The following is a 24,453-nucleotide window of genomic DNA, read 5'->3' as shown; positions in this document are numbered from 1 at the left end:
TCCTAAGGTTCACTTTCTTGGGTAATCCCTTCTCGAGTTTGGGCTGGATCCAGTGGCCTACTAAAAATATCTGGAATATGGCAAAAGTGATGGTCCTTTACCTCCAAGAATAGTTTGCAAAGAGATTGTGGTATTGGTCTAGTATGATCTCGCGTGCTGTTGTGAGCAGCCCTGTGGAGAGACCCACATGGGAAAGAGCCAAGGACACCTCTGGCCAATAGCTAGAGAGAAGCCAAGGCCCTCAGTCAGAAATCCTGTGAGGAACTGAGCCCTGACAACAATTGCATAAAACAGACCCCTCTGACCCCAGCCTTCAGATGAGACTGAAGCCCCTGACAGCATCTTGGCGGCAACCATCATGAAAGACCTTGAGCCAGCCAAACCACACCCAGATCCCTGACTCCTGAAACAACTGGAATACTAATTATTATTGTTTTTAACCACCAAGTCTTGGGATAACTTGTTATGTGGCAATAGATAACTAATTCACAAGAAAACTAGTAATTGTAGGGATTCTCAAGAGTAAATGTAGGTTCCAGCACTTACTAGCTGTGTGAACTTGGAGAAGCCACTTTACTTCTCCGTCCCTCAGTTTTCTCATCTAGTATATGGGTATGGTGGGTCTCCACTTGACAGGTCTGTCATAGGATTAATTGAGATACTACTCTTCAGATGCTTAAGGCTGTGCCTGGTATATGGAGAAGTGCTCAACAGATGTTTGCTTTTAATGTCTGATTCTGTTTATGTGAAATATCCAGAATAGGCAAATCTTTGGAGACAGAAAGTAGATGAGTGGGTGCCTGGGGTGGGAGTGAGGGAACAATTGGGGTGACTACCAAGGGGCATGGGATTTCCTGTTGGGGTGATGAAAATGTTCTAAAGCTGACTTTGGTAATGGCTGAATGACTGAATACACAAAACCACTGAATTGTGCACTTTAAATGGGTGAATTTGTCCTATGTGGATTATATCTCAATAAAGATGTTAAATTAAGAAAGAAAAGAGTAATTGTAATGTTACGTGACTTTTGCCTTATCCCAAGTGCATGGGCTGGAATCTTTCTACGGCTCCTGTGAAACCTTCTCCTATGATTTCCCATACACAGACACTTTGGACTCTTGCCAAGCTCTTGTGTTCAAAGTGACCCAAATACTCAGCTCTCCTGTCCACCCTATCTTCTCTCTCTGGAAAGCCTTTCGCACTCCTTGCCCTCCCCCCAAATCCCCCATCCATCATTCTGAGTGGTGCTCTGGTGACTCACCTGAGTAGCCCTTGAATCTTGGTGTTGCTGCCAAGGCAGCCGGGCCCCGTGGCCTCCCCATAACTCAGGGCTGAGTGGAGGTGCTCGTGCGCTGCATCCACCACTACAGTCACGTCCCTCAGGGAGCTGGATCCCTTGGCTCCATAAATCAGGCATAAAGAGCAGTGTGCAAATACTGCGAAGCAAGATGTGTTGGAGCAACCAGGGTGATAGTTTGACCTGGGCTTAGAAACCCTCTTAAGTTTTAGCTGGTTTTACATTCAAGGGAGTGTTAGTGGTGGTCAGCTGCTGGTTTTGTCTCACCGTTATCAGGTTACTCTTGCTGCATGACAAACTACTCCACAACCTCATGGCTTCACGCCAAGCCGTTTACTGTTGTAGGCTGGACTGGGGGTCAGCAGATCTAAGGTAGGCATGGCCGATCCTGGCTGGATTTGCCCATGTTCTGTGGACAGGCTCCCTCATGCTTCTGCGGGTCACTGGGGGCTGCGCTCTACTGTGGGCTGAGCTGGAGAAACGTGACTCCACATCCGTCATCATCCCCGTGAGTCTTGAGGGCCAGACCAGACACGTGCTTCTCGCGGTAGCAGCGCAAGCATCACAGTGGAGGCACTCAAGGCCTCTGGAGATCTAGACTCAGACTAGTGTGCTGTCACTTCTGCCTTGTCTTCGGGCTAAAGCAAGTCACATGTGGCCCCAGTTCAAGAGGCGGGACATCAAAGCTGCCTTGTTCATGAAAGGCATCTCAGGGGCAAAGAGTGTGGCTGCAGGTGGAGGTAAATGTCTGAGAACATGAGCACGGAGCCATTGCTGCTCTGCCCTGCCCTGCTCCGCACACAGCAAGCCACATCGCCAGCATCCCTTGCCTTCCTGCTTCTAGGCTGGCATGCGTAATGGAAGGGGAGAATATCCTCTCACTCTGCCTGCGGAGGCATTTCTGGAAATGACTGCATCTCCTCTGTGCCTCCTACTCCCAGTGGACATCCCTCTTGGCATGTTCCCAGCTGTCACCAGGACTCCCTCTCCCCATGGGCTGGTTCCCAGCTGAAGGCCCCGGATCCTAGGCTCTGTGATGGCCCTTCAGCCCCTGGGATGTGAGCGGCTCCCACAGGGCTATGCTCTGCTTTGCTTCATTACTAAAGCAACAATTCCCTCTATTAAATTCTCTCTGTTTAGGGGGCCTAGAGTTTTCCTGGCCAGATCCCAACTTACAGAGTGCTCCGCAGACACCCCACACTTCCCCGATCTCTGTGAGATATGATCTGTCTTGGGTCAGGTCAGGGTTGTGCAGGCTAAGAGGGACATGACGATATTCATTGAACGTAGCAGTTGATAAAGGAAAAGTCACACTGGTCTTTCCTGGGAGCATGAATTTTTGAAGACAGTAAGATAAATACAGATAGAGTAATTCACTCTTTAGTTAAATATTCTATAACTTTAGACTCTTCAGGACACATCACCAGTCTGGCCTTGCATGACCCCAAGTGTGGGCTGTGCCCTTGGCCATGCTGCTGCTTGCTGCCTTCCAGGACAGCATGGAAACATGGACAAGTGTTCTGCCAGCTCGCTGGGTGGGGGGAGAGGAGCCACTCGACATGGGACTGTGAAGAGCTCAGACAATGTGAAATGGAGCCTCCACATCCAAAATATATTATCTGTATGAAATGGTGCCTCTCACCACTTTGTTACAATTGAATTTACATTTTCTATTAAAAAAGCAAAGCAAACAACTCTACTTTGGAAGAGGGCTTCTTTGCTGTGGAATACCCACTTGGAACGGAGGTATGGTCGTGTAGATTGTTAGCTTGGCTAGTGCACGTTCCTAGCACTAATAAAATTTAATTTAAAATAGTAAACTCACTGCCTTCTTGTGACATATATATGGGTATTACATAATTATAGAACAAATGGCTTTTCTAGGGAGGTCATGAAAGCCAGTGATTTAGTACACACGCTGTTGAAGACGCGGAACACTTCCCACTCCTCATTAAAACCTGACAATCTACACAAATCATCCTGCAGTGCAGGCAGCCACCCCTTCCCTGTAATGCTGATCATCGGAGCAGCCAGGAAGGCTCCAGCTTCATCTGTCTGACAGAGAAGGGATGCTGTTGGACAGGCTTCCACTGTGACAGACGGAGGCAATATCTTGAGCTACAGGAGTGCACAGTCATTTCGGCTTTTATAAAGCCAAGTCTTGGGAAGTTAAAGGCTTCAGGCCTCAAAAGATGCGTGAGGACTAGTTACTCATCACCTGTAATCTATGCAGCAACTTTCACTAAGAGTCAAGTAGTGTTTCAAGTCCTTTCAAGGTGCTTTTCTTTTGTTTCTATTTTCCTATTTCTGTAGTTTCATCCATCCCACTGTTTGTCAGAAAAGACTATCCCGCTACCTCTACCACTGGAAACAGACTTTCCTTCTAAGCATACGTGCTCGTGTTATAAGACTCTTGCGGTATTAAGACCAAGTAGTCCTGTTGCATCTCTTGCCCATGATGATCAGAAACCTAGCAGAAGATTCTCTGTGGATCTTCCCAAGGAAGGGATAATAGCTCAAACTTCTCCCTGAGGGTCAAAGCTTTATCTATGACCACCTCTGCCACCTGCCACTGAAGATCCCATTGTCCCCTTTCTATCTGTATCCAACTTTTATAGTTCTCAGTGGGGGGGGAGTTGTTATAAATCATCTTGTCTACCATTCCTGGACATGGATTTCTGTCTTAGTTTTTGTTAGAATGAGTCATTCCTCTTTCCCAGAGTTACCACAGCTGTTTTTGAACATTTATTTTTCACACAAATTATAGATCTGTTAAATTCTTTAGAAAGAGTAATTGCAAAAGTCGTGGAGTAATCTACTGGGATATAGACTAGCATTGTCTTGTCTTTTTTTAATAATAATTTTTTATTATGTGTCTTCCTCAATGTCTTTCAAGAGTGATTTATAGTTTCTAGAATATAAATCCTTTACGTCTCTGGTTAAGTTAATTCCAAGGTAACGTATGATTTTTGGTGCTATTGTAAATGGAATGGATTCCCTAATTTCTCTTTCTTTGGTCTCGTTATTCGTGTATAGAAATGCAACTGATTTCTGAGCATTGATTTTGTATCCCGCCACATTACTGAATTGCTCTATAACTTCTAATAGTTTGGGAGTGGATTCTTTTGGGTTTTCCATATAGAGTATCATGTCATCTGCAAAGAGAGACATTTTGACTTCTTCTTTGCTGATTTGGATACCTTTGATCCCTTTTTGTCGTCTGATTGCTGTTGCAAGGACTTCTAGTACTATGTTGAATAATAGTGGCGAAAGGGCATCCTTGTCGTGTTCCTGATCTTAAGGGAAAGGCTCCAGCTTTTCCCCATTGAGAATAATATTTGCAGTAGGCTTTTCATAGATGGCTTTTATAAGATTGAGAAATGTACCCTCTATTCCTACACTCTGAAGGGTTTTAATCAGGAAAGGATGCTGTATTTTGTCAAATGCTTTTTCGGCATCAATTGAGAGGATCATATGGTTCCTGAGTCTTTTCTTGTTGATATGATGTATCACGCTGATTGATTTGCGAATATTGAACCACGCTTGCATCCCAGGTATGAATCCCACTTGATCGTGATGGATAATCCTTTTAACGTACTGTTGGATTCTATTAGCAAGTATCTTGTTGAGGATTTTGGCGTTGATATTCATTAGGGAAATCGGTCTGTAATTCTCCTTTTTGAGGGGGTCTTGCCTGGTTTGGGGATCAAGGTAATATTGGCCTCATAGAATGAGTTTGGTAGCTTTCCTTCTGTTTCTATTTTTTGAAATAGCTTTAGGAGAATAGGTATTATTTCTTCTTTGAATGTGTGGTAGAATTCCCCAGGAATACCGTCCAGGCCTGGAGTTTTGTTATTTGGAAGGTTGTTTATCACTGACTCAATTTCTTCATAATTAATTGGCCTGTTTAAGGAATCAATTTCTTCCGGTTTCAATCTTGGTAGTTTATAGGTTTCCAGGAAGGATTCCATCTTTTCCAGATTGCTTAGTTTATTGGCATATAGCTGTTGATAAAAATTTCTAATAGTTCTTCCAATTTCAATGGTGTTGGTCGTGACCTCTCCTTTTTCATTCATAATTTTAATAATCTGGGTCCTTTCTCTTTTCTTTTGGATAAGTCTTGCCAGTGGTCTGTCAATTTTATTGATTCTCTCAAAGAACCAGCTTCTAGTCCTGTTGATCTGCTCTACTGTACTTCTGGTTTCTGCTTGATTGATTTCAGCTCTAATTTTGGTCAACTGCTTCCTCGTGCGTGGATTAGGCCTGTCCCTCTGTTGCTATTCCAGCTTCTTGAGGTGAGAATATAAAAACTGCATTTTAGATTTTTATATGCACCCCAATGTTCATAGCAGCATTATCCACAGTAGCTAAATCGTGGAAGGAGCCGAGATGCCCTTCAACAGATGACTGGATTAAGAAGCTGTGGTCCATATATACAATGGAATATTACTCAGCTATCAGAAAGAACGAGTTCTCAACATTTGCTGCAACATGGACGGCACTGGAGGAGATAATGCTAAGTGAAATAAGTCAAGCAGAGAAAGACAATTATCATATGTTTTATCTCATCTATGGAACATAAGAACTAGGAAGATCGGTAGGGGAAGAAAGGGATAAAGAAAGGGGGGTAATCAGAAGGGGAAGTGAAGCATGGGAGACTATGGACTCTGAGAAACAAACTGAGGGCTTCAGAGGGGAGGGGGTGGGGGAATGGGATAGACTGGTGATGGGTAGTAAGGAGGGCACGTATTGCATGGTTCACTGGGTGTTATATGCAACTAATGAATCATCGAACCTTGGATCAGAAACCAGGAATGTGCTGTATGGTGACTAACATAACGTAATAAAAAAACATTTAAAAAAATAAAATAAAAAAAATAAAGTTTGCTTTGTGCAACAACAAAAAATAATTTTTTATTATGTTATGTTAGTCACCATATAGTACATCCTTAGTTTTTGATGTAGTGTTCCATGATTCATATGCATTGTCTTTTCTGAGGTTATTTTGCTGTCTGATTTTATATTGATCTGCATCATACAGTTATGTCAAAGGCGTAGCTACCCCAATACTCTAGCTATGCTTTCCAAAACATCCGTGAGAGAATTCCTCTCTGTAATAATTTAGATATCGTACAGTAGGAGGACTTTTGCATGCATGCTGTGTTCCTGGCTGTCTTGTGAGCTCCTCAAGGACAAGGACCAGTGCTCCGTATCTTTGCAGCATCACCATCTTACACCATGTGCTGGGACAGGCTTGTACTGGCTCACGAGAGTGGCTTCTACACACCTTTCCCCAACTCTGTGTCCAGTGTTGTTGTGTTGCTTGGTTGAATAGAATATGTTTGGAATATTTACACAACCAAAGTTGACCAACACCACAGACACATCATTTTTTTTCCCCCAGGAGACAGTTTACCCACATAGCATTGGCATGCTTCTCACATATTTGCTAAGTGGCTGAAGACACACAGCATTTATCTCGAGATGTGGAGGCAAGCTTTTCTGTACAGGGCTGTTTTAAGGAATTACTTCTCCCAGGAAGGAAGGGGGGCATGGTCTTTAACCGTGCAGGTGGAGAACTGCAGGTGGAGAGAGCTGCAGCAAGCACCAGGTCGTAGACCTGCAAAACCACATCTCACCTGACTCTTAGCTAGATTAGATGGGAGCGGAGACTGCACAGTGCCTCGGTGAGTGCTGTTCTAAAGCAGTTCCAGGGGCACCTGAGAAGAGTCCTCCATGCTAAGCATGTACTGGTTTCACGTGTGGATCTAGAATGACGCTTGCTCCTCATGCTCTTATGTTAGCTGGTAATGATTCACACCCACTCTTTGCCAAACAAGTGTTGGGTTGAGTGAGTCTAAATTAATATATTAACTACTACCAGGATCTTCAAGAAATTCTTTCACGCTTAAAGGAAGTGTTGATTAAAGATATGTTAAGGTCACATTAGAAGAAAGATGGAGGCGATTCTGGGGGCCTTGCAATGCTCATGAATTACTCCTCTCTATATGGAACTTAATTCTGTCATTCATTTCATGGTAAGATAAGGTGTGTTCTTCCAGAACTACCACCAAAACTGTGTGAGGTTTCTCAGGAAGAGAAAGGGCTAATGAGTCTCCACAAACCTTTACATCTCACCTGGGATTATCTGATCACAGAAACATTTCAGGTCAGTGGGCTGAATGTAAAATTATGATTTGTTGATGTCTCACATTTCAGAGAGACCGTTTATTTTTTGTGAGCTATTAGAAAACAATGAGTCCTAGTAAAGACTTTCTTTTGGCATGTGAAACATTTAAGTATTTTCTTGGTATCTTTAGGCCTAGAAATAAAAATGCAGTCCAGTGAGTGCTTCCATACAGCCATCTTGACAAAAGGAAGTTAAAAGAGATAAGAGGTGAAATTGACAGCCTCATCCATGTTATTAATATTCTACAAATATAAAAATACATGAAATTCCAACAGTGGGAGCCAAATGCAGAAAAATATGCTTCTCAGATCAACCTGAAGGAAAACATTTGAGATGAGGTAGATTTAATGAGTCTGAAGCCCCAGGCTTAATTCCCACAGTCCTGTGGATCAACTCCACATATACGATCAATATATTTTATTCAATCTCATATGGTGTCTGGTCTTGTCTGCGAGATGTGAGATGGGTTAATTGATGAGCTGATCAGCTGTCTAGCTGTTTCCCCTAATTGTTTTATCAAGAAACTAATATGCTTCCTGGCTGCTGCCACCATGTTCCTGCTGTAAGTGTGATGAGCTTTGACAGTGGATTCCAGGCCAATATTTCAGACCAAAGTCCCTCACCCTTTGTAACTGCAAAGCAACCAGCTGTATTATTGTGGGTGTCACTTGCTTGGACATTTCTGAATCTGGACCTCGCGGGGAATGGTATGATGAATGAGGGGGTGTAGACACTTCTCTAGGGATCTGGCCCACTGGTGCTCCTCATGGGAAAGCAGATCTCCAGCTTCCTTTTGGTTTCTTAGGACGCAGGGCATGCTCTCTGAATGGCTGTGAAGCTCTGAAATTGAGTCCTGCAATCTCCTGATGGCCACTGGCACCACTCACCTGAGCCATGCTGAAATGCAGCCTTGAGAAAAGGCTGAGCTCCAAAAGGAGCGGGGACTTCACATGCCAGCTCCCAAGGTCCGGGCAGGCTTGGGGCAGAGTGTCCTGGCCGCCACGTGTGCCTCCTGTGGGCCCCAGCCTCACATGTGGCTGAGGCAGTGCAGGGGTTCTGGGAAGACTGCTTCTCTGGTCCACAGATGAGTCAAAATTGGGAGGTGGGTGAGAGACGAGTTTACACATGCATGCATATATGTATTTCAATTTAATTAACATTTTGATAGTGCTGGTCCAGTGCAAGCCCTGCCCGCAGCATTTTACAGATAGTAACTCCTTTAATGCCTCCTGACAAAGCCGTCTTATGATGCAGATTATCTGGAGACTGTCCTATTTTACAGACAGGGAAGTGAGGGTCCATGTCTGTGCTGTGCATTGCTAGACCACGCCCTTCTCCTGCGGGGCCCCCAGGCCACACATGAGGGCGGCCTCCCGGGAGGAACCGGGGGTTCTCCTTGTTTGCATTCGTCCTGGTCAGGGTTCCCCACAAGGAGGCCGTGAGATGAGGATCCGGGTGAAAGTGTCCCTGCAAAGGGAGGTGGGCTGGGGCACAGGGGTCCACCAGGGACGCCTCTGACCGCCGGGCAGAGGGGTGTAGCCCATGGAGCTCCCAGTCCTGCAGGGGCGTGGGAGATAGGGCACGCACATGAGGCAGGGTGCCGGAGCCCGCATCCCCTGCCCTTCCGGTCTGGCTGGGGGCTGCCCCCGATGGCGGGGGGCTGAGGGCGGCCGGCTGGGGTGGAAGCCGCAGGACCCAGGGAAGTGGCTCCGTGAGGGGAAGTTGCGCTGAGGGCGTCCTCTGCTGTGCTTGGTGCCACTTCAGTGTTACGCTTGGGCAGGCTTTGCTTGTTCAGAAGACCCCTCTTTCTTTTTTGAACAAAGGCTCATTGGCCCCTCCCGCTCCCTGTCCATCGCTGAGAGCCGTGCGGAAGACAGACACCCACTGTGCTCGGGAGCGGGGGTCCTGTGGTCACTGTGCGCCCTCCGTTAGGGTCGCCACCGTGCTTGAGTATCCGAGCTCCGCGAGGGGCCCTCACGTCCAGCCCGGACTGTGCGGGCAGATAGAGCAGAGGACTGAGGCGCTGGACTGGGGATCAAAGGGGGGCCTGGGTTGTGCGGAAGGAGAAATGCATGAAGGGAATACACGAGACGGGGCTCTAGAAAGTCCTCGGGATCCGGCACCCAGCGTCCCAGTGCCTGTCCAGCAGAAGTGTCCACTCCATGGCCAAGGAAGCTGGCATCAGGAAGACAGAGTAAAGGGCAGAAAGAGGGCAGGGTGGTGGCACCGTCCAACAGCATGTGCGGGGAGTGTGGCCGGTACAGCCCCGCCTCCTGGGTTCTCCAGACATTCAGTGTGGACTCCTGTGCTTTGGGGTCTCAGGGGTCCAGAGCTGAAAGGGGGGGTCACCAGCAGCTGGGCAGGCTTGATGATGTCGGAGAAGAGCCACAGAACCACGAGTGGGAGAGACCTCTCCCTGCTCTAAAGTGCCCACAGGAAGAGGGAGCCGGTGGTGATCATTTGACAGATGATTCCTGCCGAGTAACCCCAGGGACCCCCGTCCCTGCAGGGCACCACCCACTGTGTGTGGGAGTGTTCGGATCCCCCCTCTACCTCCTCGCATATTCTTACCCCCATGTTCTCTTCAAATGGCCAAGAGTGAGACGAGGGGAACCCCGATTCTCCCAGGTGCCCATCATGTGTGCTCCTAGGACTCTCTCCAGGTTCTTTGAACTTTCTGTCCTCTTACTTGGCTTCTCAAGGCAACAACAACAGGGGAGTGAAATCCTTTTAAAAAAGAGCAAGCATGGGGCACTCACAAACAGGATGAAAGAGGCACAGAAAGGGGGGGATATTTCTTTTGAAAGCAGTTATGCAAGTATCATTACAGAGCTGAGACTTTTAAAAATTGACCGGATCAAACACGCATTTGTTTTCTAAAGAATCAGGGACTTCGGTGAGATACAGGCTGCTGTCTCCTATGCAGGGTACCTCCCACTGCCCTGTGCCTTTTGCCCGCACACTAGGGGCTCAGTTTACTGACAGAAACTGTAGCTTAAAATCTGCCAAACAGATCCAGTATCATTTTCCTAAGTAAATAAAATGATGGTGATGAATTATTCAGGAGCTGGGCCCAGTCATTTGCATGCATTCATCATGTACACAGATGTATAATACAGTATGTCTCTCTCAAGATGTTTTCTAATATTTATGAAAACAATTCATAAAATTAAATCCCATTAGTTCTAGAGTAGCACTTGACATGCGTCAGACTAATGACGCTTGTTGCTGGAGGGGATACCCAGAGTTTCAATAACCACTTAATGGCTTCTGCTTCTGATGACTGCTCAGCAGAATTATCCCTGCTTTTCTCTACAGGGATGACTTTGTTCCTATAAAAGTATATTTTTATCTAGCGTGTAACTCAAACTTTCCATTTCTGGTAGAAACTGATTCTTTGTTCAGTTTCATATTTAAAAACAATCATGTCAGATAAAGTTTCCTGGAAGACGCCGATAGGCGCAATCATGGCCATTTATCAACTACTGGATTTTTCCGCTTCCCCAGATCACCGTCGGCTTTGAACGTACAGTGTGATATTGTCATCGGTGCTGATCTGATTAGCTGGCTCAGTGGAGTAGAAGCCTGTGCTTTGATGAGTACATCAGTGTGTCATCATGAGTTCCACTTGGCTGGTGTCACATCACCTACTCGAGATGATTTCTAAGGAGGCTTTTTCACTTGCATCTTTTAATTCCTCATGCTCACCCTCGATCAGGTGGTGTTCTGTATTGTTAAGGGGCTCGATCCCTCTGATGCGACGCGTAGTGACGCCGCAGGGGAAGCAGAGCTCCCAGTACAGACTGCAGGTTTTAGGGTACCTTCACGTCTAAAAATATGTGGTCTTAGGTCAGCATCTCTGGGACTTCGTTTTAGTGGCAAACAAAGGTATTGGGGTTAGACCGTGTTCTTGACAGACTAGGTAATGCTAAGGGGATGGTCTCCATCAAGAATCTCTGTTTCCGAAGTACCCTGGTGGCTGAAATGCCATCAGCAGAGATCAGTTTCTTTAGGTTACAAGTATTCTTGCTTCCGACTTGTTTTTAAACATAGAAGTCAGAGATCTGTATGTTTCCTTATGGACATCCTTAGTATGCATGCCATGTCTGATACATGGCAGGTGCCACTGCTCAGAGGACGAGCTCATTTATCACATCACCTGGCAAGTGAAGCCTGGAGGAAATCCTTCAGAGTCCAAAGGGCTGAACCCAAAGGACCACTGCCCACCAAGGGGGCAAGGGGAGGAAAACAGAGCCTGCCAGGGACACCCGTCAGTGGAATGGGAGAAACAAAGTGTCCTAGCATGGAGGCCACGGCAGGGCTGGGGACATGTATGTAACAGAGATGGTCATCAACATCCAGAGAATGAGGAAAGGTAGCACGGGGCCACACAGCACCACAAAAAGAGCTTCAAGGGACCAAAGTGGGGCCAGCAGAGGAAGATGGCCTCCAGAGGACAGCTAAAGTGAAGCTCAATGCTTCATAGCAAGGCAGGGAACTAGGAGAGCTGAGTGGGCACAGACAAACAGGAAGAGAGGGAGGGTGGGCTGAGCAGAGTGTCACCAGTTGGGCTTTCGGGGGAGATGATGATTCCAAGAGAGTCGCTGTGCAGGACACTTATTGGGAGGGCCCTTAGTAGACCCCATGGGCCCCATCAGAGTTAACTTTGGGCACGAATGGCTTGACCTTTATACTCCATCCTCAGTGATGGATCCCCAGCCACTGCTAAGGACACGACCAGGTCACAGGGGCCGAGCCAGGCCCTGCGGGGTTGAAGACCTGCAGGTTGTCTACTGACCACACTCCCAACCGCACTGCAGCAAGCCCTCCTTACAGGGGGACCCGGCTAGCTCATCCCCAAGTCTGCCTCCCTGAGAACCTTGCCTGTGGGCCCTTAGGGCTCTGTTGTTTGAAAGGATCCTCTCCTGCCTTCCTGTGTGTTTTTATCAATTCCCAGGAAACTGTAAGCCCCTGAGGGCAGGGGCAGCAGCTCATCTGCGTGCTGGGTGTTTCCAGGGCAACCTGTTGGGATCATAGTCTACACTGAGCACGAACGCGGTTCTGACACAGACACTGTTTATCAACAGATCTGGAAAAGGCCAAGAAGGCAGGACTCCTGGCGTGTTGTTTTTACCCCAAAGGGAGAAGTCTTTGAAAGGCTAGAAACTGAACGCTTGTGCACCGTCAGGGCTGGAAGGATATAGAAGCTGGACTGGCCACCTCTGTCTCGAATCATCTTTCTCAGCAGAGCCGTTTCTGGGCATGGGACCATCCCCGTGGAGGCTACTGGCTGGAGTCCCAGGGACCCATCAGTCTGCCCCCGAGGCCCCTCTTCCTGCTCCTGAAATGCAGCCAGACACGCCGGCCGCCGCTTCTCCTCGTGCTGCAGAGCCCATTCATCGTGTCTCCAATGGGATAAAGGCCCTGATGAAATATTTATTGAATTTTAAGTGCTGCACATCTCTTATAAAGTAGTACGCTTTTCATTATGTTTTCCACTTGTATTTTTGTGTTTCTAGAGACTGACAATTGGTAACGATCACAGGATTTTTTTGCTTGGTGTACCCTCTCCCTCCAGGCTTCTTCATTATAACCTTCTCATATTCATCAGGTTTTGAAGAAGTATTAACAAAATTCACCTATTGGGGAAAAAATGAACTTTTGAGACGAAGAGATAAATTAGCCTCGAGGGTTTTCAGAGGCCGTGACCTCTGTGTGCTTCCCCCTTCCTTCCCGGGCAAGTTGAATCCGACTCTGGTATCAGGTTCAAGTCTCACCTGTGCTTACAAACTACCATGTGCTTCTCTGTCTACCGACCATGTTGCAAGGTCAGGCCCCTTCCCTTCGGAGGTCTCCTCTGCAGTGTGGCGGTGCGTCACACTACGCTTCCCAGGCCCCCCTGCCCCAAGCGGTGCCCGTGAGCACCACTTGCCCAGAGCTCAGCGTGACCGGGCAGGGCTGCCGGTGTCTCCCGCAGTTGCAAGCGGATGTGGCAGCTGACAGCAGGCAGTGGCCGACGGGAGGTCCCAGGAGTTCCCTCGAGTGCTCTGTGAGGCGCCCAGTTGCTCTGGCGAAGCCTGTGCCTGGCGACTCGGGGCCCTGGACGGCGGTTTTCAAGTGAGCTCTGTCGGGACCTTCCCTGCCATCAGCTCCTCTGGCCTCCTGATGGCCGTGCAAGCCTCTCTGTACTTGGAACACTTCACGTGCTGTGATTCTGTGTTCCTGATCAGACCACGGCTGTGAGCGCTCACATGGGCAGCGAGAAGCGTAGTTTAAACGAGCCCGGACCCTCCCAGGGCGGCCCAGTGACCAGAGGAAGAAGCAGAAGGACGCGGGGAGCCTGGAGGAGGAGGCCAAGCCTCCCTGAGGAGCACGGCACGGAGCAGTGACCATCTGGCTTGAGGCAGAATCAAAGCCACAGCTTGGCCCTGCCACCACCCCTCCCCTGCCCCCAGTAACCCGTACCCTGCCCCCTGCCCCCAGGGGCAGCCCAGACCTTCCCTGGGCTTTCCAGGGGACGAGGCGGAGCTGATCAGCGGTGGACACAGCCAGGCTGCACGTCTGCCTCTGAGAGGCCAGGAGTCACTGCTCCCTTCGTCTGACTGAGGGAAGCATTAGTAATCTGCTACAGAGGCCACAACGTATTAAGCAGTTTTGTTTTGTTTTGTTTTGTTTATAGCAGTGTTAAAAAAAAATCACACTTTCCCAAGATAGAGAAAATACGCACAGAAAGCAGCACTTGGCACGCACCGCACTTGCCATCTGCCCACCCCGTGCCTCTTGCCCGCCTGCGCGAACCGCCTTATTAACCGGGGCACTCTCACAACTCGCTTATCTGCCTCCCGTTGCTTGCTGGTTAGGTCATATTGGTTGTGACTTCCTGCTTGGTAACTATGAACATCTGATGTCAAAACAAAAGACTGTTCCTTTCTTCCTCGTCAGCCTCAGCTATGGATGTGGGGACGGTTCATTACCGCACGTAGACACCGGGGCGCTTGGCACCCACCACCTCGCTGTGTCCTGTGATGATTCTCACACTGGGGCACAGAGAAGTGATAACTTGCTAACTGCGGTGTTCCCGACAGGCGACCTGGGGCGGACGGTAGTGCTCTGCTCTGAGCCCTGACTGGGAGCTATTGGTGCCACCTCAGCCGTTCTGAGAGGCAGTCCGCATCTCTGTCCCCAGCTCTGTCCCCTCTCTCCCTCTGTCCTTCTTTCTTTACCGCTCTCTCTCTCCCCTCATTTCTCCCCTGCTCTCCTGGAGAGGTGGGGGCTACCCAGAGGCAGACATCAGTAGTGCGCATGGCGCCACCCTCTCGCCTGTGCAGGTGAGGTGCCCTTGACTTCCAGATCAAGACCCGTCGCCTCGAGCTCCATGTTCTGCCCGACCAATGGGTAGCTCAGTTATTTGGAGAAGGCAGCTTCTTTTCTTGAAGAGCTATGCTGTTTCCCATGAGTCTTGGGCAACCCAGAGCGTTGGGGAGACTGTCCCCTCTTGATTCACACCCCCATAAGTCGTGGGTGTGGTCCTGGCCCTGGCCAGTATGGCCCTACAGTGCTTTTGCTTTGGGGCCAGGCTTGGGCAGGAAAGTGGGCATCTGTCATCTGGTAGCCCCTTTCCAGGGCCTCTAGGGACCCAGTTCCCCTTTTAGTCCTGACCTTCCCCCACCTGAGGTATGGGTATCCTCAACTCAGAAGCCTCTCTACCCCCTCCTCCCTCATCCGTAGAAAACACTGCGGTTACTTCCTTCAGGGAAACTTGGATCTCTCTTGCTCCAAGCCCTCCCAGGCATTTACCTTCTCAGCCGAGCCCGATCCATCATTCTCCCCAGTGAGCCTGAACTTAGATATGGCCATAAATACTGCAGCAAGGAGAGGAGGCTGGAGTGGGTGTGGTGGTGGGGGGTGAGAATAACTGCAGACGAGTCCTATGTTGTAGGCTCTGCTCTCTCCCCTTGGCATGAATTCATACATTCTTTTTGGAAACACCATGGAGTATTACAGATCACAAAGGGTAGGTGAGACTCAGAACAAACAGGCTCCCAAGTCTGGAATGGCTCAAGCTCCTTGGAAGCTGGCTTCTGACTCAGCTAGGGGCAGTGGGCGGAGCTGGCTGGCTGGCCAGTGCTGGGCCATGCTTAGCTCAGGGACCAGGCTGACAAGGCCTTGCCTCCTGCAACACACACAGTTTCCAAGGTTGCCATGGTGATCCTCTTCTCTCCAGCCAGCCAGGGAAGGGAAAGGAGTGTGGCAGAGAGCCACCACGGGTTTTGGGAATGGAGGCCTTCCACTCAGGGTGCATTGCCTGCAGTACTGAGCTGGGACAGGAACAGTAATGTGTGTTCTGTCGTCTCGGGGGGCCTCTTCTGGGGCCCTTCAGGGCATGTGAACAGGACAGAGCCTCCAGAAAAGACAGAGCCTCCAGGTGTGAGGAGACTTTCCTGAGGGCAGACAGTAAATAAAGCGTTAATATCCTCAATCAACAAGAAGTAGAAGTGAGATCTGAACTTTACTCCACTGTTGGAGCAATTTGGAAGAGTGGAGTCCTTGAGGGACACTTGGCTGCTCTCTCTGGGTTGGCTTGGTCCTTGTGTTACAGGCAGCCTCCAGGCAAAGCAGAGGAAGCAGGGCCAGCAGGAGTGTGGCTGGGGCTGGGGGACAGTGGGGAAAACCTCCCCCCCTTTCATTTCTTTTCCTCCGGAACCCCCATGCCTAAGGAGAGGCAGGCAGGGTCATGCCCCGCAGCCTCCTTTCTTGTACATGGGAGGCAGCAGAACCTGGCAATAAGGGATCCAGAGATGCAGGAAGGACGAAAGAGACTCAGCTTTGAGTCAGACTGCGTGAGTCCACACCCATTTTGCCTCCTACTCTCTGAAGCCTTGGGCAGGTGACTGAGACTATCTAAACCATGTTTCCTTAATTGTCTTGTGGATGTAATGGCAGGAACCACTCCTGAGACATTTGAAGACTAAGCCAGGTTACACACATAAGGGAGCTGGAAATGGTAGCATTTCTTATGCAGTTATTCTCCATTGCAGCATAAAGAGAATGAAAGGAGCCCCTGAGGATGAGGATGAGATGGGAAGGGATGGAGTTGGGATGGGGATGGGATGGGAAGGGGTGGGACGGGATGAGACGGGATGGGATGGAAAGGGATGTGGATGAGATGGGATGGGGATGGGATGTAGGTGGGATGGGAAGGGACGGGGATGGGATGGGAAGGGGATGGGGGTAGGATAGAAAGGTATTGGGATGGAGTGGAATGGGATGTGATGGGATGGGATGGGGATACGATGGGATAGATGGGATGTGATGGGAAGGGATGGGGATGGGATGAGAAGGGGATGGGTTGGGAAGGAGATAGTGATAGGATGGGATGGGGATGGGATAGAAAACTATGGAAGGGGATGGGATGGGATGGAATTGAATGGCTATGGGATGGGATGGGGTGGGATGGATGGGATGGGATGGGATGGAGATGGGATGGAGATGGGATGGGATGGCAGCCTGTGCATCCCAGCACCTTCCCCCACAACCAGGCATGAGCCTCGTCTCTCAGTATCTTCTGTTGTGTTTACGGAGGTTAATCACAGGCTCTATCTGCAAGGTGATAGTGATTGAATCGGCAGGGATGCCCTCTAATGGTATAATTGACCCTATTTGTAGCCAGCATGGTAATGCTGAAAAGCACTGGGAGTTTGTGCCCTACTGTTCTGGAAAAGATATTCAGTATGCCCTAAGAAACAATTTCTTCTCGGGAGCACCTGACTTGCCATCAGGGTCAGACCAATTAGAAGATGTACCCCCCACACCTGCATTTGTTCGGAACGGAGGCTCATCTACCCCAGAGCAGTTATAATCTGAGCTCTGCATGGGTGTTTCTGTTTTACTTCCCAAGTAACCCGTCCACCTGTGACCAAAAGGAAACAGAAAGAGACAATAATTTCAATGTTCCTGCAAATCAGGGAGGGGCACCCAGAAAGTGTGGGAGGTTCCCCATACCTGCTCCTTCTTTCTGGTCCCTGGAGTCCAAGCTGGAGGGAGATCATCCTCGTTTTCCACAAAGCGTCCCTGTGGGCAGCCTGGACAGTGCACGTGGCAGGTGTTGAAGGTGCCCTACCATCAGGGCTTCTGAACTGGCCCTTGGCCACCTCTGTCATCTCTCCCGGGGCAGGACTCTAGGATGCCACCCACACTTCATGCCCTGGACTCTCAGCATCTCCTTGTTCAGTCCTCTGCCTCCCCTCCAAGCTCTCAGGCTTGAGGCCTGCTTTTCCTCCTCAAACCGCCCCTTGATGAACCAGACCTAATGTCCAGGAGCCTCCGCAGGCTCAGAAATGTGTGCTGGGGGAAGTCGAGGCAAGCTGGGAAAATGTCCCCAGTGTCCAGGAGCTGGCACATGCTCTCCCCTGTCCCATAGGCTCTGCAGCCCATGCGTGCTGTTCCAGAAATGTCCTCACCATCTGGGCAGTGGAGGCAAATCCTGCCTGCTTGGCTGCTGCTGGGAGCCACGGGAAGCCCGCAGGACCCTGCAGCCTCCCTAAGTGTTTGAAATGTCTTCCTGCCCCATGGGGGTCAAGTGGGGCCTCAGGAACCCGTGACTGTGCCTTGCCCTCCTTGCCCTTGGGGACACGGGCACCATTCCTTGGTCACAGTGACCGTGAGCTTTCTAGAAACAGGCTGCAGCTGGGAGCTAACTCCAAGTAGTCATCACCGTGAACGGACCCTGGGCCGCCCGCCCGCCTTACCTCTTCTTGCTCCTTCCACGGGGAGCAGCAGTTTCTAAGGGGCCACTGTTGCAGCGGACTGGGATTTATTTCTAGTAATTGTGTGTGTGTTATTCCACACCGACTCCCGGCCTCTTGTCCATCAAAGACGGACGTGTCTGTGTACGTCTGTGCGCCCACAGGATGTCTCCCCGCACACACACAGACACACCGTCCTTGGACTTGACTTCCCTTTTCCCTAACTCTGCTTGAGGTGCCGGTGTTTGACACTGCCGAGCCAAGCAGAGCCCAGCCCAGCGTGTGGTTGGCCCCCTGGAGGGCGGTGGAAGCAGGGGAACCATTGCTGAGTGCTGCGTTCCTAGTGGGAAGCAGAGCCACAACCATCACCTTGGAACAGCCTGAGGAGGAATTTGATGTTCTTTACCCAGCCACGTGTGTGTGCAGAGCGGCTGGACCGGCTGGCGCTGGGGACACGTTGCACCGAAGACGGCAGAGATGTACGGATAAGGCTGTAAACCCGTAACCCCTGTAAGCCACAGTTTGCCAACTGACGTTCCGTTCACTGTGAGGTGTGGGTTCATAGGATGTCTACTGGACAGACGTCTTCACCCGCCAGGAACCAGATGGAAAGTCGGGGTGTGCATACAGAGGAACTCTCTCCCTCCCTCTCTCTCTCTTTCTCTCTCTCTCTCTCTCTCACACACACACACACGGTGTAACACCAGTGAACCTTAACATTATGCCCAGTGAGAGACCACACACTATATGATTTCACTGACGGGAAAGCCTATCTGCAGAGCCGGAAGTAGGTTAGTGGTTGCCTGGGGCCGGGGGCGGGAATGGGGCTTAGCTATAAATGTGCATGAGGGCTCTTGCTGGGGAGATGGAGATGCCCTAAAACTGGATCGTGATGATGTTTGCGCAACGTGGTAAATTTGCTAAAAATTATTGAAGCGTACACTTAAAATGCTTGAATTTTATGGTGTGTTATTTATACCTCAATAAAGTTGTTTTTAAGTCAGTGCGTGCATAAAATCCCACAGGACCTGCAGAGTGAGTGTCCCTGCCTGTAAGACATGGAAGAAAAGTCTCTGGAATTTAGGGAAGTGTAGACAAAGTGTACACTGTTGCCTGGTGGGCACTTGACATCAGACGTGTCTTCTTGCTTCCCACCTGCCTTTCCTCCTAGAAGAGGCGTATTCGGGGAACACACCTCACCCTAACCCTAACCCGAGACATGGGAGCATGAGAAGGATGACTCTTCAGTAAGCTCACCTGAGCAATTACTGTGATGAAGCAACGGGGAGGGGGTAGAGGGTGGGAGGAGAGAGGAGGAGAGAAGGGAAGGGAGGGAAGGAAGATGTGCTTTCTAAGGGAGGTAGGCGAAGATTTTCTTTCTTTTTTTTTTCTGGTGAATCACATACATCATTCCACCAACCAAAAGTTCTGATAAGGATCACCCAAAGCAAGACTAAATATAAGAACGCCTTAAAAAGGCGTCTCCACGGGGATGTGTCGGCAGAGCCCCCGTTCAGGGCTGCTGATGCCCGCGGGGCCTGAGGAAGCTAGGCTGTGTGCCTGGAGGAAAGGGGCCAGTGAGGAAAGCCGGCCCAGGAGGGGACTTCCTGAGGGCAGCGCGAGCGGCAGACCAGTGACTGTGCCTCGGCTTGGCTTTAGAGCCCGAGAGCGTGCTCGGCTTTCCCGCTTCCCTTCCCTCGAAATGCAACCGTAGCTCTAGTAATAGACGCACGTGTTTCAACTTGTCTACAGTAGGAATTTCCTGTTGAATCAAAATAACCCGAGAATAGGGCCGACTCCGTCTTGTGCGGGGACAACGAGGAGGCCTCCCCAGTCAGATCTGCGGGGATTTCAGCCCCACAGGCACCGGGGAGTGGGCAGCCTTCCGGTCAGGTACGGAGACTCTGACTCTGTCTCTCCTCCCTGCAGTGGGAGAATTCCTGCAGCTGCCACATGGAGTTGTGAGGACGGAGAGGCTGTCTGGCGGGGTCCTGGCTCACAGACACATGCAACCCTGACGGGTGGTCAGAGCCTCACCAGGAGCCCACATGGGGGGTGGGGTGCTGCTGTTGCCCAGGGAGCAGCTCCGTCTCTGGTTCTGAATGTGGGGAGCGCTGCCCCGGCTTGACAATGGGCACAAACGGAAGCCTTTTGCTTTTCCTCGTGAATCTGATCGGACGTGGGTATTTATATCTTGTGTGTTTGTTGACCTCAGGAATTAGAAGAAACATGAGGTAGAAACTGGTATCACATGCAAGCCAACAGAGACCTCTTCTTTTTTTGTTTTACTTTCAGTTTCTTTTATTACTTTATCCTGTCGGTGTAGTGAGTTCTGTTCACATCGGTTTCGGCCTCACGCTGGAATCTGGAATTGAACGTGTTTCCAGTGACTTTGCAGGAAGCTCGATGAGGAGCTGTACCCCAGCAAGATACCTTCTTGGGCTCTCGGCATGGCCCTAATGTGTGGAAAGAAGATCCTTCTGGAAGGTGCAAACAATTACTTAAGCACAAGGTACCAATGCAGGGGTATCACTACCTGCTGTTTGTGAGCCTGACGCCATCGATCGCTAACTGCTATCTCGCACCTGCTGGGCCAGCTCTGAAGAGAGGATCACCGACCGCTGGCTGCAGCACTAGCATTTCGCATGAAAGGCCTGTGAAGTTTTTTTTTCCAACTAAATCACCATTTGAAGCTAAATATGAGGCTTAAATAGACACTTGAAAACCTATTCTCTGGGTAACTAACTTCACAATGGTGGGTTTTCCTTTTTTCCCCCCACATGATCAGATTCTTTTTTTTTTTTTAAGAGGGTACTCACTTTTAAATGACATTCTCTTGACACACAATGGTTTTGGCCACATAATCCGGCTACATTTATGTGGTAGCTGCTAGGAAGAGCCCCACACGCACACAGAGACTCTTCCAGGCAGCAAGGTGGGAGGGAGAGTGCTTTTGAAGTCACTCCGTTTGCACGGAGGATTTTAAATGCCCATCGCACGTGCCAAGGACCTCTGTCCTCGGGCTGCTCGGAGGAAGAATGAGCGTTTGTATTCCAGGGACTTGATCTCCTCCTTCAGAGGGTGAAGGGGTTCAGAACACACCTCCCCAAAATACAACACTGGCATATTTTAAGCTGAGGCAATTGAAGAATAGCAGACACGGGCTGAGCGAGGGCCTGGTAATCCCAAAGCCGCCCGTCGGCGGCGGTGGGGCTTGCACTAAGAGCCTCCAGTCCTTCTGCAGCAACTGCGATTCTGGAGGTGTTTTTGAACCTGTGTTTGTTTGTTTTTACCCCTTTGCATTTCAGATTCTTGTTATGCGGAACAAGGAAATTAGGAGGTGCTTCACGTCGGGATCCAGGAAAGGACTTGCTGAGAGAACACTGGGGAGTTTCCTTCCCAGAGCAAGGACGTGGGTTGCCACCCCGTTGCACACGGGAGGAATCGCCTCGATGAGTAACACTGGGCAGGGGAGGGGAGGGGGGGTCCACGGGATCACGGATCGTCACCCACAATCCCAGCAGCAGATGGTCTTTGGGAAAGGTGCAGAGGGCCTCGCTCAGCCGGCACGCAGCCTGGGGAAGCCCTCACGGCCCCAGGCGGGCTCCCTGGGCCTGGGCCCGTCCTTACTCTCTGGCAGTCCCTGTGGAAAGGCTGCCTGGCAGGGGGGCTTCTCCAGAGAGCAGTGAATCTGGTAAGCGGGGGCCCAGGAGATCTAGTCCTGCCGCACCTGGGGTTGCTGAGGGGGTCCTTCTCCTTGCTGGGGGCAGGGGCAGTGGGGTGGGTGGTGTCCCGGGCGGGCTGTGCTGATAGCTCAGGCTGCCCGCACCTCCCTCCTCTGTTCGCATTCACCGCTCGCCTGTTGGGGATATGCCATGCAAAATAGAAGTGGATGGACATCCTTCCATCCCGGCCAGTGCAGAGCTGGCCACAGGCTGGGCCAGGAGAATGACCACAGGCCTCTGCTGGGGAGCGCCAGCAGGCCTCCAGGTGAGTGCTGTACGGTTTTAATTTTTATGGCGATCTGCTAAGGGTCTTATAACTTCCCAAACCATTTGTCTTTTAGAATAAGGAAAATACGTGAAATGAAGTCTCTTTCACAGCACAGCAGTTGTAGTCATTGCTTCTTAAAATAGCAAGGGATGAACTCAGAGAGAGGAGGTAAATTGGAACCAGAGTGTTGTGCCATCGTTCATGGGCGGTTTTCAAGTGGCTTACAATGTGCGTCCCTGGTGGGAAAGGTTCTGTGCATGGTCACGGTGCACCTGTCTGATTGTTTTCCCCTGAACCCAGCAAACTCTCCAGGAGAGCAAGGTGGGCCCAAAGGGAACACAGCGGAGTTTGTCGGGCTCCAGTGGCCAGCCCATACCTCTATCACCCCAAGCACGTTTTACCACCGTGCTCCACACACGTGCCACGAGAACCCTTCCTCTCACACCAGAATGGTGTTCCTGGCTGCCATGTCTTCCAAGTGGGGACTCAAAGGGCAGCTGTAACCTAATCCCCTGGACTGGCCTTTTCTCACTCCCCTCTGAGGCTCTCAACCTGTCCCTTCTCAGCCTCCAGCCTCCAGTATGTGGAGTCCTGTCCAGTTCCTTGGCGTGAGGCACACGAGGTGGGCACGTCCACATTTCAGGTGATGTGGCCCCTGCAGGCCATCACGCAGATCCCGCTGACAGACTTGGGTGGAACAGATGTTCTTGTGTGAGTGGTGTCCTTGGAGAACTATCCTGGGGTAACTGGGCCTCCAGCGGATTCAGGCCGTGGCAGGTGCCATCGACTCCACACTCAGCCTGCACTTCCGGAGTGCTCTGCCCTAAGAAAGTCTCTCCTTGGTGTTCTTGGTCTGAGTCTGGAGCGATCCCCAAAGGCACTAAGATAGAGCCCCGGACCGTCTTGGGTCTATTGACAAAGGATTCAAATGACCTACTTTTGAGCCCAAGCTGGACACTGACCTGGGGAGCCTCAGAGTGAGTGATGCTTCCCACTTGTGGTCCCGTGAGATTGAACGGGTGGAGCCCCTTGTGGGAATGTTGCCTTTCATGATTGGACCAATATCTGTTGAGCATCTACGTTTGGCAGGGACGCTTGTAGACACTGGGAAGGAGTGGGAGTTGGGCAGCCTCTCTGCTTGCATGGGGCTGACGTTGCGGGCCTAGTGCGGCCCCCAGCTGACTGCATGGTCAGGGTCACAGCTGCTTAGGACCGGGGTGCAGAGCACTGCCCATTTCATGGCCCCATTTGAAAATAATCCCCAAGTTGTGCTTCTGCTTTAAAGCCATTTTAATTTATGCTCTTAATCTGATTTTATCCAAATCTATATCCTTAGAGCCATGTCCCTCTTCTGGAGGGAGAAAGTGGATGAATAAGAAGTAAGATTGACCTTTAACCTTAAAAATGCCTCTACAAATATTCCCGATGACTCAACACCCAGGGCTGTAGCTCCTGAGTCTTTGTAGGTAACATGCTCGTCCTTAAAACTGAAGTGAATTATAGCTAGCTCTCCAGCTTACCAAAACAAATAGACTGCAACGTCGAACTGCAGTCGATTGTTTGCAAATGAATACTATATTGGAGAGAACCCATCCGTCTCCACTTCCCTGAGACTCGCTGATAAACCATAAATCCATTAGGAGAGTCTTTCCTGCGCCATTTACAGCCGCGGATCTGCAGTGTTGGGGGACAGCGCTCCCGAGGACGTGATTCATGTGGGGTATATCAACAGGGGACAGCCGTCTTCAAGTTCCATTTTAATTTCCTTATGATCTTGGTAATATTTATTGTACAAACAAACAGAAACCTGTGCATATTTATGGGAAGTGGTGGAGCTTTTCATATGAGCGTCTGCATAAATCCACGCACGCCGAAAGGAAGGAGATGGGCAGAGTCCGGCTAGGCAGGGATCTGAGACATAACTTTCAATTAAAACGGAGTTGAGCAGGGCAGGATTACAATCATTGCTCATTTTTACATCAACTCCAGAGGCAGGTAGGGGAGTTAAGCTCCCATTCACGGTCTCATCAGGCTCTTTGCTCAAAGACTCACAGGCGCATCTGTTTGGGGATTTTAAGGGAAGCATGTCTTTCCAGGAGCCCTTTGTTTCCAGGGACCATTGAGCACAGAAGGTGGCGTCACTGGAAGAGCTTGTGCAGTCCTCCTGCCGGGATGATGGCCCAGTTCCGCCCTGCGTGGCTGCGTGGACCCTCTTCTGCAAAGCAAGT

General features: G+C 50.1%; 1 long non-coding RNA gene across 1 annotated transcript in view; it reads left to right on the top strand.

The window, feature by feature from the left end:
- The window catches only part of LOC121101293, a 381,066-nt gene that overhangs the window by 337,289 nt on the left and 19,324 nt on the right, over positions 1–24,453 (top strand). The window contains exons 6-9 of the long non-coding RNA XR_005833280.1: positions 18,643–18,742; positions 20,528–20,969; positions 21,541–22,222; positions 22,792–24,451. This is a non-coding gene — a long non-coding RNA (uncharacterized LOC121101293). The remainder of the gene's footprint in view (positions 1–18,642; positions 18,743–20,527; positions 20,970–21,540; positions 22,223–22,791; positions 24,452–24,453) is intronic.

The sequence above is a fragment of the Ursus maritimus genome, unplaced genomic scaffold (assembly GCF_017311325.1).
Source record: "Ursus maritimus isolate PB19 unplaced genomic scaffold, ASM1731132v1 scaffold_7, whole genome shotgun sequence".
In the NCBI taxonomy this organism is placed as follows: Eukaryota; Metazoa; Chordata; class Mammalia; order Carnivora; family Ursidae; genus Ursus; species Ursus maritimus.
This window is presented reverse-complemented; position numbering and strand designations above follow the sequence as displayed.